Source organism: Ursus maritimus, unplaced genomic scaffold (assembly GCF_017311325.1).
Source record: "Ursus maritimus isolate PB19 unplaced genomic scaffold, ASM1731132v1 scaffold_12, whole genome shotgun sequence".
Taxonomy (NCBI): domain Eukaryota; kingdom Metazoa; phylum Chordata; class Mammalia; order Carnivora; family Ursidae; genus Ursus; species Ursus maritimus.
The window spans coordinates 45,914,229-45,924,612 of record NW_024423564.1 but is presented as its reverse complement, the minus strand read 5'-3'; positions in this window follow the sequence as shown (position 1 = coordinate 45,924,612).

Here is a 10,384-nt window from a genome sequence, read left to right as displayed (position 1 = left end):
GCTTTGGTTTGGGTTTTTCATGATATTGAAGTTTGCATATAGTCCAGGACAGAAAAGGGAACTCTCCTGCACCATCGGCGGGGGTGTAAATTGGTGCAACCATAGTGGAAAACAGTATGGAGGTTTCTCAAAAAATTGAAAATAGAAATACAATCCAGTAACTCCACTTCTGGGTATTTTTCCAAAGAAAATGAAAACACTAATTCAAAAAGAAATATGCACCCTTATGTTCATTGCAGCATTATTTACAATAGCCAAGGTATATAATGGAATATTACTCAGTCCTAAAAGATAATGTAGTCTTGAATCTTGCCATTTGCAGCAACATGGATGGACCTAAGTGAAATGAGTCAGACAGAGAAAGATAAGTACCATATGATTTCACTAGTATGTGGAATCTAAAAACCAAAACAAACAACCTAAACAAAACAGAAGTGACTTGGATACAAAGAACAATCTGGTGGTTGCCAGGGTGGGGAGAGAGGGGAGGTTGGGAGAAACAGGGGAAGGGGATCAAATATACAAACTTCCAGTTATAAAATAAATACGACAGGGGATGCAATGTACAGCGTAGAGAATATAGTTAATAATATTGTCATAACTGTGTGGTGACAGATGGTAGCTAGACTTATCATGGTGATCACTTTGTAATGTATGTAAATGTTGAATCACTAAGTTATACACCTGAAACTGGTATAATACTGTATGTCAACTACATTTCAATAAATAAAATGTGTTGCCTCATGATTTCAGTTAACACCTTATTTTTTCAGCATGCATATTATATGGATGCAACACCTCATAAGATACTTGTTGGCACTGGGAGTGAGTGTAGCATAATGTATAGACTTGTTGAATCGCTGTGTTACACACCTGAAACTAATACAGCACTATGTGCTAACTATACTTCAATTAAAAACAATACATGATGTAAATTTGTCCCATTATTGGTGGTATTACTTTTTCTCATTTGATTAAGATTGTGTTCCCCAGAATTTCTCCATTGTAATTTTTTCCCGTTGTAATTATAGGTAATATGTGGAATGTAACTTCAAGAATATGTCCACATCCTGCTCCCCAGCAAAGTTTCACTCAATTGTAACTGTATTTATTATATTACCTTATACCCAATCTGTGTTCCAAATTTCCCATTTGCTCATAATTATCTTGAGTTGTTTTGTTTGAGTCATGATCCAGGCAAGGTTTAGACATTCTGTTTCTTTTTAGTGTGTCTAAATTTTCTTTTATTCTTTAATAGTCCACCTTTCCACTCTCCACCCTCCATCTCCCGTCATGCTTTCCATCGCTTTGTTAGAGAGATTGGGTCAGTTGCCTTGTAGAGCGGTCATTCCCTTGTGTTGTAGTCGACTTGGTCTTCTGTTTCCCGTATCAGCCGGTAAGCTGTAAACTGGTTTTGAGATCCAGATGCTTGACTAAATTCCATTTTGGATTTTTAAAGGCACTTGCTTTAAAAGTGGTGCTGAAAACTTTTCTATATGTCTCTTAAAGGAAGAATCTTAACTGATTTTATTCTACAATGGTCTGACCAAAACCAATATGATTCTACCTAATAACTGTGAATTCACTGCTTGTGTGGAAAACACCGTAACTTTCAGGCTGAAACCACTGTCTAAGTAAAAAGACAAGTTTTTACATCAACATTTCCTTGCCCATCCGCATTTTACCATAGCTTATGACCAAACATGGAGAGGAGACTAACAGAAAATATACCTATGTATGCAAGTTTCAAGTTAAAAATGAGAAATCCCGAGCAACAACTACCTTTGTCCTGTAAAAGTCCTATTTCCCCTTGTCTACATGCACGTGAAAGATGGAGAGGACTTTTGAGAGCAAGGCGGAGGAATGTTCTGGTTGAGCAGCTATGTAACTGTACTACTTTCATTTACATTGATATAACACAATGGGTTTTTTAAAAATATATAGAATCATTAATTTTCAGGATGAAGGGGACAATGCTATTGGCCACTCAGCTTTTGCCTGAATATCTCCAATGTAAGTGTGCACACTCCTTTCTGAAAAACACATCTCTATTGTTAGTTTATCTCAACGGATACAATTTTTTCTTCTGGTCTCTTAGAACCTGTCTCCCTATATAGTCCACATTTAGGTCCTACTTCGGCTTTCTGTGAAAACTCAGAGTGAGTTCATTTTCTCATCTCTGCGACAATCTGTAAATAATTGAAAAGTACAGCCCTAGCTCCTCCTGTCTTTTTTTTTTTTTAAAGATTTTATTTATTTATTTTGACAGAGAGAGACAGCCAGCGAGAGAGGGAAAACAAGCAGGGGGAGTGGGAGAGGAAGAAGCAGGCTCCTAGTGGAGAAGCCTGATGTGGGGCTCGATCCCAGAACGCCGGGATCACGCCCTGAGCCACAGGCAGACGCTTAACGACTGTGCCACCCAGGCGCCCCCCTCCTGTCTTTTTAGAACACGTGCAACCAAAGCTTCACCCAGAGATCTGTCGTATCACAAACTCAAATACCTATCGAGGCCAGGTTCTAGCAGGAATGTGTGAAGTTGGCCGGGCGAAGATGAAGAATTCATACTGTATCAAAAGAGGGTAGGCAGCAGCTCCCAGCTTTAGTCGATTGTCACCAAGGTGAAAATGTGGGACTTAATGCTGCCAGAGCTTTTAATTTCCAAGAAAAACTAGAAATGTGGTTTGTATGAGAAATCTCTTGACTTCTAAGCATTAGCATACGTTCTAAACTTCAAAGCACTGTGTAGTTCAGCACTGAGCAAACCAAATAAAATACATTTGTGTGGTCAGATTCTGTTTGTCAACTGCCAGTTGTGATTTCTGTTTTAATCATTCTAAATGTGACAGATACCCAGTCTTCTGGGCTTCTTCTTTCGGAGTTACGGTAATTCACCCATCACCTTCTTAAAGTATGGTTCACGGAGCTGGAACTATGTTCCGGTGCCAAGCATAAGACTGTCACTTCCATTAACTCAGTCTGGATTTTGTTCTCTTTTTGCCCTTCGTTTTATCACTATCTCATTTCAGCGTGGTCTACTAGAGTATCCAGACCCTTCTCACATCATCTGCCCCTAAGCCATCTAGCTCCTCTGCAAATAGTCTTCTTCCCAAGCCCGACACTCTATCTCTTCTTAAAATTCATCAGTCTGTTATTTTTAAACTTTTGCATGGCAGTTGCATGTTTTTCTTTAAGTAAATGTTTACCTGTGAAGAAATAAGAGCTCATAATGAGTTAAATCTGTACTATTTTTCTATGTGTAACTTAAGGAAAAAAGGTTGGGTGGATCACAACATGACAAAGATATTTGTTACATAAACATATCATTGGATAAGCAACGCTTTTCTCTTTCGGCTATTTAAAGAAGTGGAATAAACGCTTTTGTAAGATAGAAACATGTTGTTGAATTTTGTATTTGGCAGAATAGACTGAATCTCAGTCTGATTATCTGATACAAGCTATTGCAATATCCATTAAAAAGTCATTCTGGTAATGGCAACAAATGTGCAAATGTTGCTTCTTTTACAAACGATGAAACACTACTATAATAGTTGTTATTATCTCATTAGCTAAGATACCAAGCGGTTTTTGTTTTGTGTTTAAAAAAAAAAAAACCTGTTTCTAATTTAAGATCACTCTCCCCTGGATGCCAGTAGAAATTCTGATAAAATAAGTGGTTTCCTTTTCTGTATAGTTACGATTTATCACTTTGTTTAGTATCTTCAATACGAATTTGATTTTTAAGATGGAATTAATGAAAAATAACATCATACTTCATTTATTTATTTAAAAGTTTATTTATTTAAGTAATCTCTGCACCAAACATGGGCTCGAACTTATGACCCTGAGATCAAGAGTTGTGTGCTCTTTTGACTGAGCCAGGCACCCCAACATCATACGTTTAAATATCAAAATATGATTGACACCAACACCAATTTCTAGAGTTTTCAGTAGTGATTATTCTTTACTAACAACTACATTCAAAGAAAAAAAGAAGAAGAAGAAGCTAGAGTCCTATATTTTTTTTTAAAGTAGGCTACAGGCCTGGCACAGAGCCCAGTGTGAGGCTTGAACTCACAACCCTGAGGTGAAGACCTGAACTGACGTCAAGAGTCGGATGTTTAACTGACTGAGCCACCCAGGCGTTCCTAGAATCCTACATTTTTATTTCATGTTGCAACGTTCAGTTTTATTTCTAATTTTTGTTATTACATATTTGGTCCTATATCTTATTGCAAACTAAAATCGCAACATTATTTCACATTCTTTCTCTTCCCCTGTCTTCTCTTAAAACCCATTGCTGTTTGATATTGGGATTTTAATGGACGAAAATCTGATCATTTGGAATAATGAAATGTGATAATGAAACTAGGCAACTGAAATTCTATTTAAGTTCTGAAATTTAAACTTAACGTCCATTTGTTGATATAGTCTTTGACTTATCTAGAAACACGACCAAAGAGAAAGCACGTTATTCTGAAAGAGGCACAATCATCAGCTCTATCAACGTTCACTCATGGAGGAAAAAGCCACATAGAAAGTGACTGCTATTGTACTTCCGTCCTTCTAAGTGTTCTACATTTTTAATAAAAACGATACTACGATTATGAAGATATTTTAATGTAAATCTAAATTTTATGTCAATTAGCAGTCAGGCTCATCAAAGAAGAGTGTGTGCCTTAAAATAATGTATATAATGTTATAATTGATGTGGGAGTTATTCATATCACCTAGTTCATTATGTTGTGAGTGTGTGTGTGTGTGTGTGTGTGTGTGTGTGTTTTAACGCTAATAGGAAACTGCTTGCAAGAATGGACTTTGCTAGCATATGGCCAGAACGGGGTCTGCGTGTGTGCGCTGACGGGAAGCATATATTACCTTCCTACACAGCATTTACTGTTGGTATTTTCGCCCAAATATGTGAAAGTACTTTGCTGATGATTAGAAGTGCGAACTGTTAAAGGCATAATGAGGCCAGATGCCAACTTCAAAGTAACAAGACTATAGGACGCGTTGAAAAATCTTGATTTTTAGAGGTGAATTTTAAGTCAAACAATCATTCAATGGTTTCACTTAAAAGTAAAAACATAGGGAGTAGATTGTCCACTGCTCAAATCGGTACGGGAGAAGTTTCCTCAGAAACCGTTTAATGACTTTTTAGGGGAAGGGGGCTCACAAAGCCGAGCATGTGGCTCATTGTAACATGTTGGGCGGGGTTATTGTGAAACGACTAAAAAAAGGCAGAATGTCTCCATTTACTTTCAATCAGCAGCATTCGGGTAACTTGGTAAACTTTCCTGTTTCCAAGCATCATGCCCCAGCGCTGGGGAAGCCCTGAAATTTGGGCACCGGCTGAGTGCGCTTCCAGACAGAGGAGAAACACGACAGAGGCTCCGCCGCGCTCAGTGCCACTCACGCGGCGCTCTCCGGGCCAGTGTGCAACGAGGACGGCAGGCGAGAGCGGACATCGAAAAACTTCACAGCACTTCAACGTTGCCGCTGTTTCTCAGCGTGGGATCAGTGGACTGATGTGTGAAATCTATTCATAAAGTGATTGAGCTTGTTTTCCGTATAGCTCTCTTGCTTCATATTTTTACTTCGTTTTTGTCACTTATTTTTACTGCATTTCACAAAGTAGTGGTGTGCAACAGATTGGAAATTAAAACAACGAAAAAGATTCTTCACCACAGTGTGAGAAGCACGGAGCTAAATGCTAGCCACCTGGAGCCAGCACCCACCATTTTAGGGACAGAGATGGAAAGTGCCAAGTGGAATCTGGAACGAAATTGATCTAGGTTGGGTCTCGTCTCTATGACTCATAGCTGAGTCTCAGCTTTTTTATCTCTGTGATGTCAGTAGTCTCTCTCGCAGGGTTGTTGTGAGGATCAAGGGAGGTAGGTCACTCAGAGTACCTGGCACATGGTGGGTGCTCAACAAGGAGAGAAAGGTTGGCCTTTTACCTTCCTTTCCCCCCTGAACACGACATATAGAGCTCAAGGTTTTTTAAATGAGTGGCTGAACTGGCTCAAATAATCCTGAACAATCGTTTTTTACAAAGAAGCATCTTTTGTGGGGGGAGTCTTATATTTTCTTGCTTTCATAAAACTTTTTTAAAAAGATTTTATTTATATATTTGTCAGAGAGAGACAGAGTGAGAGAGTGCACAAGAAAGGGGAGCGGCAGACAGAGGGAGAAGCAGGCTCCCCGCTGAGCAAGGAACCCAACACAGGACTTGCTCCCAGGACCCTGGGGTCATGAAGTGAGCTGAAGGTAGATGCTTAACTGACTGAGCCACCCAGGCATCCCTATAAAACTTTTTGAGTGCAGATTGCTATGAATATATAACCAAAGGAAAGATATAAATCTGCTAGATTTTTTTCTCTACCTGCTGAGCCCTATAGGACAGCTGTGACAAGGGACAAGGGATCATATCATAAGCCATTATTATTACCGCTATCAATGAAATGATTTATAATGATCATGGAGGAAGCTGTGTGCTAATAATGAAGTCATTCTGTACAATTTGTAAAAGCCACATATGGTGATATACCACTTCCCACTGTTTTACATCTATTTATAACTCAATTATCTTGCGCTATTGTTAAGGGAGTTGTTTTGAGATTGAACAGTAACTGAGCCAAGCTATGGCAAAGAAGAAGAAGAAGGAGAAGGAGAAGAAGAAGAAAGGAAATTTGTAAAAATGCTTTTAGTTTATTCTGTCACTCTCGGCAACGCAGTGCCCAAATCTCTTTGATTTAACAAGTAGTTTGTGTTTAGCTTCTAGATTAAATACGGTATTTACTTTCATTTTCTACTCACATGTAGAAAAGTGTTTGTATCTGGCGCCATTAGAAGCATGATTGCATTGTTAGATCCAGCCGAGCAATAAATTAGGCTCACTTGAGAAGAACGTTTCTTGTCTGCTGCTAGGATACTGTTTCAGAAGTTATCATTATGGTGGGTAATGACCACAAAGGTGTTAATGCCCTTAGCAGTGTACCCCACTTACTTCCCCAATGACTCATTGGACATCTAGGTAGCCATATGCTCGATTTCTTTTTCTTGCACTTGTTTTTTAGTTTAAACACTACAATAAATACTACTTTTCCCTTAGTCTAGTGTGTGTGTGTGCGTGCATGTGTGTTGTGCAATTAAGTTGCGTCCTTTTTAATAGCAGTTTAATGACAGTTACTTTGACAGTTTGAGAATTGATTTTGTTTTTTCTAATTTGCCTTTGTTTATAGTTGTTTGATAGCCTATCGAAGTATTTGGCTTTGAAGCAAAACAATTAACAATACAGTGTTTGAATGAAGTGGGAGCACACTGGATAAATATTTCTTTGGAAAACATTGTAGCAGACTGAAAAGGAATCGAGCTAATCATTGGTGTCCTGCATTCAGAATGCTGTTAGGAAATTGTGCCTCACAGTAATACATTGTGTTGTCCTGGCTTCCATACAAGTTGACTTGAGGGAATGTAACCAACTTTGTTATAAAAGGACAAATCACTGAAGATAGTATCCTCTAAGCAGAAAAGAAAAATGTCTTAGTGGAACCTTATGGCATTAACAATACTAGTTAAATAATGACAAAATTACCATTCTTTAAATTAGGAAACATCTACTAACTTTGTACTGTGGAAATGTTAAACATATTAAGTAAATCGTCTCCGATACCCTCAAAATTTGCATAGGATCCCCCAAGAAGCAAGGATGTTTAATAAGGGACAGTGTCAGTGATCTGCACCCATTATTAAAATAATTAGTTTAACTTTGTAAGGCATTTAAATACATCATATATGTGTGTGTGTGTGTGTGTGTGTGTGTGTGTGTGGTTTATTTAAGCTATTTCCTACCACAAACAAAGGGATAGTCATCATTCGATACAAATAAAGGACACTGGAAGTCCCATATATTTTTCTGACCCATGTGCAAAGTAACGGTCCAAACCAGGACTGTGGCCTGTGTTACCTTGGTCATAGCTCAGGTTGTCTTTAGTCATCTTCAAAGCCAGTTGGAAGCCTATTCACACAAGGGTTCTGAAATAGAGTATGGTTACCATCTTCCCAGGGAAAGGGCTTGGGCTTGATATGGAGATAGGAGTAATGAACTTGGGTCTCTCCTGCTCTTCTTCGGTGAAACTTCAGGAAGGTGTTCCGCACGCTCACTCCCACTAGGGGGAGCTTGATCGAGCGGGAGAGAACCTCCCACCTGCAAGCTGAGCCCCTCTCCCCATGGGTCCCAGTCAACAGGTCTCCCAGCTGTGGCTGGGACCAGGCAAAGCAGCCCGGAAGTCCAGAAATCCAGGCCTGCTGTTGCCATTTTTTGGAAAAAAAAAAAAACAAAGGTTTTACTTATTTATTTGATGAGTGAGAGAGCACATAAGTAGGGGGAGCAACAGAGGGAGAGGGAGAAGCTGAGCAGGGAGTCCCAGGGAATCCCAGGAATTCAGGGATCCCAGGAACCTGGGATTGTGTCCTGAGCTGAAGGTAGACACTTAACTGACTGAGTCACACAGGCGCCCCTGCTGTTGCCATTTTTGACCTGGACAGCCACAGCGCTGTTCAAGGCGTTTTTCTTTAAATTAAGAACATTAGTTTTTTTAGAGCAGCTTTAGCTTCACAGCAAAATTGAGCAGAATATACAGGGAGTTCCTATAAATCCCATCTCCCCCGATCACCCCCCATCTCTTTCTTTATCAATATCCTACACCACCGTGGTACATTTATTACATTTATGAACCTACCCCGGCACGTTATTATTACCCTAAGTCCATAGTTTTCGTTAAGGTTCACTCTTGGTGTATATTCTACGGATTTGAACAAATGGGTAATGACACATATCCTCCGCCATAGTATCATATAGAATAGTTTCACTGCCTCACAGATCCTCTGGGTTCTGCCTCTCCATCCTTATCTATATCCTAACCCTTGGCTGCCACTGATCCTTTTACCATCTCTATAGTTTTGCCCTGTCCAGAATGTCATATAGTTGGAATCATACAGTATGTCACCTTTTCAGATTGGCTTCTTTCACTTAGCAATATGCATTTAAGACCCTTCCATGTCTTTTCATGGGTTGATAACTTATTTCTTTTTAGTGCTGAATAATATTCTATTGTCTGAATGGGCTCATGGTTGTTTATCCATTCATCTACTGAAGGACACCTTGGTTGCTTCCAAGTTTTGGCAACAATGAATAAAAATCCATGTGTAGGTTTTTGTGTGGATATGTTTTCAATTTCTTTGAAAATACCAAGGAGCACAATTGCTGGATCATATGTTAAAAGTATGTTCGATTTTATATGAAACTACCAGATTGTCTTCCAAAGTGAATGTACCATTTTGCATTCCCATCAGCAATGAATGAGAGTTCCTATTGCTCCATATACTTGCTAGCCTTTGGTGTTGGATTTTGGCTGCTCTAATAGGCATATATCAGTATCCCATTGTTTCAATGCTTTAGGCATTTTTAAAGGTTAATAATCTCAAAAGTTAACACTCCCGTAATAGAATGAACACCCGTCAAAAGATTTCCATGTCTAGAAAAGACAGCCTTTTATTACAGTAAAACTTAATTATTTTACAGGAAATTGCTCTAAATATAGAATGGTTGGAAAAGTTAGTAGAAGAAAAGGGGACTAAAAATTGTAGGCACTTATTATTATCAACCTAACTCCTTTTTAATGCTTGGTCCTAGAAAAAAAAAGGTGCTTTTGGCTTTCATTTATCTGATTGTGACCATTGTTAACTGATGTAAATTGAAATTTAGTACTGGAATAAAAAAAGTAATATAGCTTCTTAATCAGGCAACACATAATTATTAACCAGCTAGTCCTTTGGCTAGAAGCAAAACAAGTAGCATACTGAACTTATTTTTTTTCACATGAGAAAAGAGTTCAAATTGGGTTAACAAAATGCAATTACATTTTATAGCTATAAAATTATTTCAACAGGACCATTAATTGCCCTCATGATATAACAGGTAAAGTTTACTGCTAGCAACAGCTTATTTTGTAATTATCACATGGGAGCATTTTTCCTAAATTCTAATTTCAATAGATATTGGTTTAATTTATCAGAATTTTCCATTATTGTATTTTTAGGTAATGCATTAAGTCATTACTCAAACACAATGGTGTCTGAGTTCTTATGTATTACAAACTGAGTGAGCAGACAGAAACAAAATTATATCTCATTCTAGTGAAAATGACAGCAACGTTTTTTTCTCTAATAGCATCCTAAAGGAGGCCCGAACTGATTTGCACTCTGCTCTCTATTTCTATAGTTAATTAATCCAAAAGAAGCATTTATTAACTTGAATTTTTAAAGTCTGCTTGACTTGACTTTTTCAAGTCCTCTTTAAGATTGCATATTATTTGACAGACGA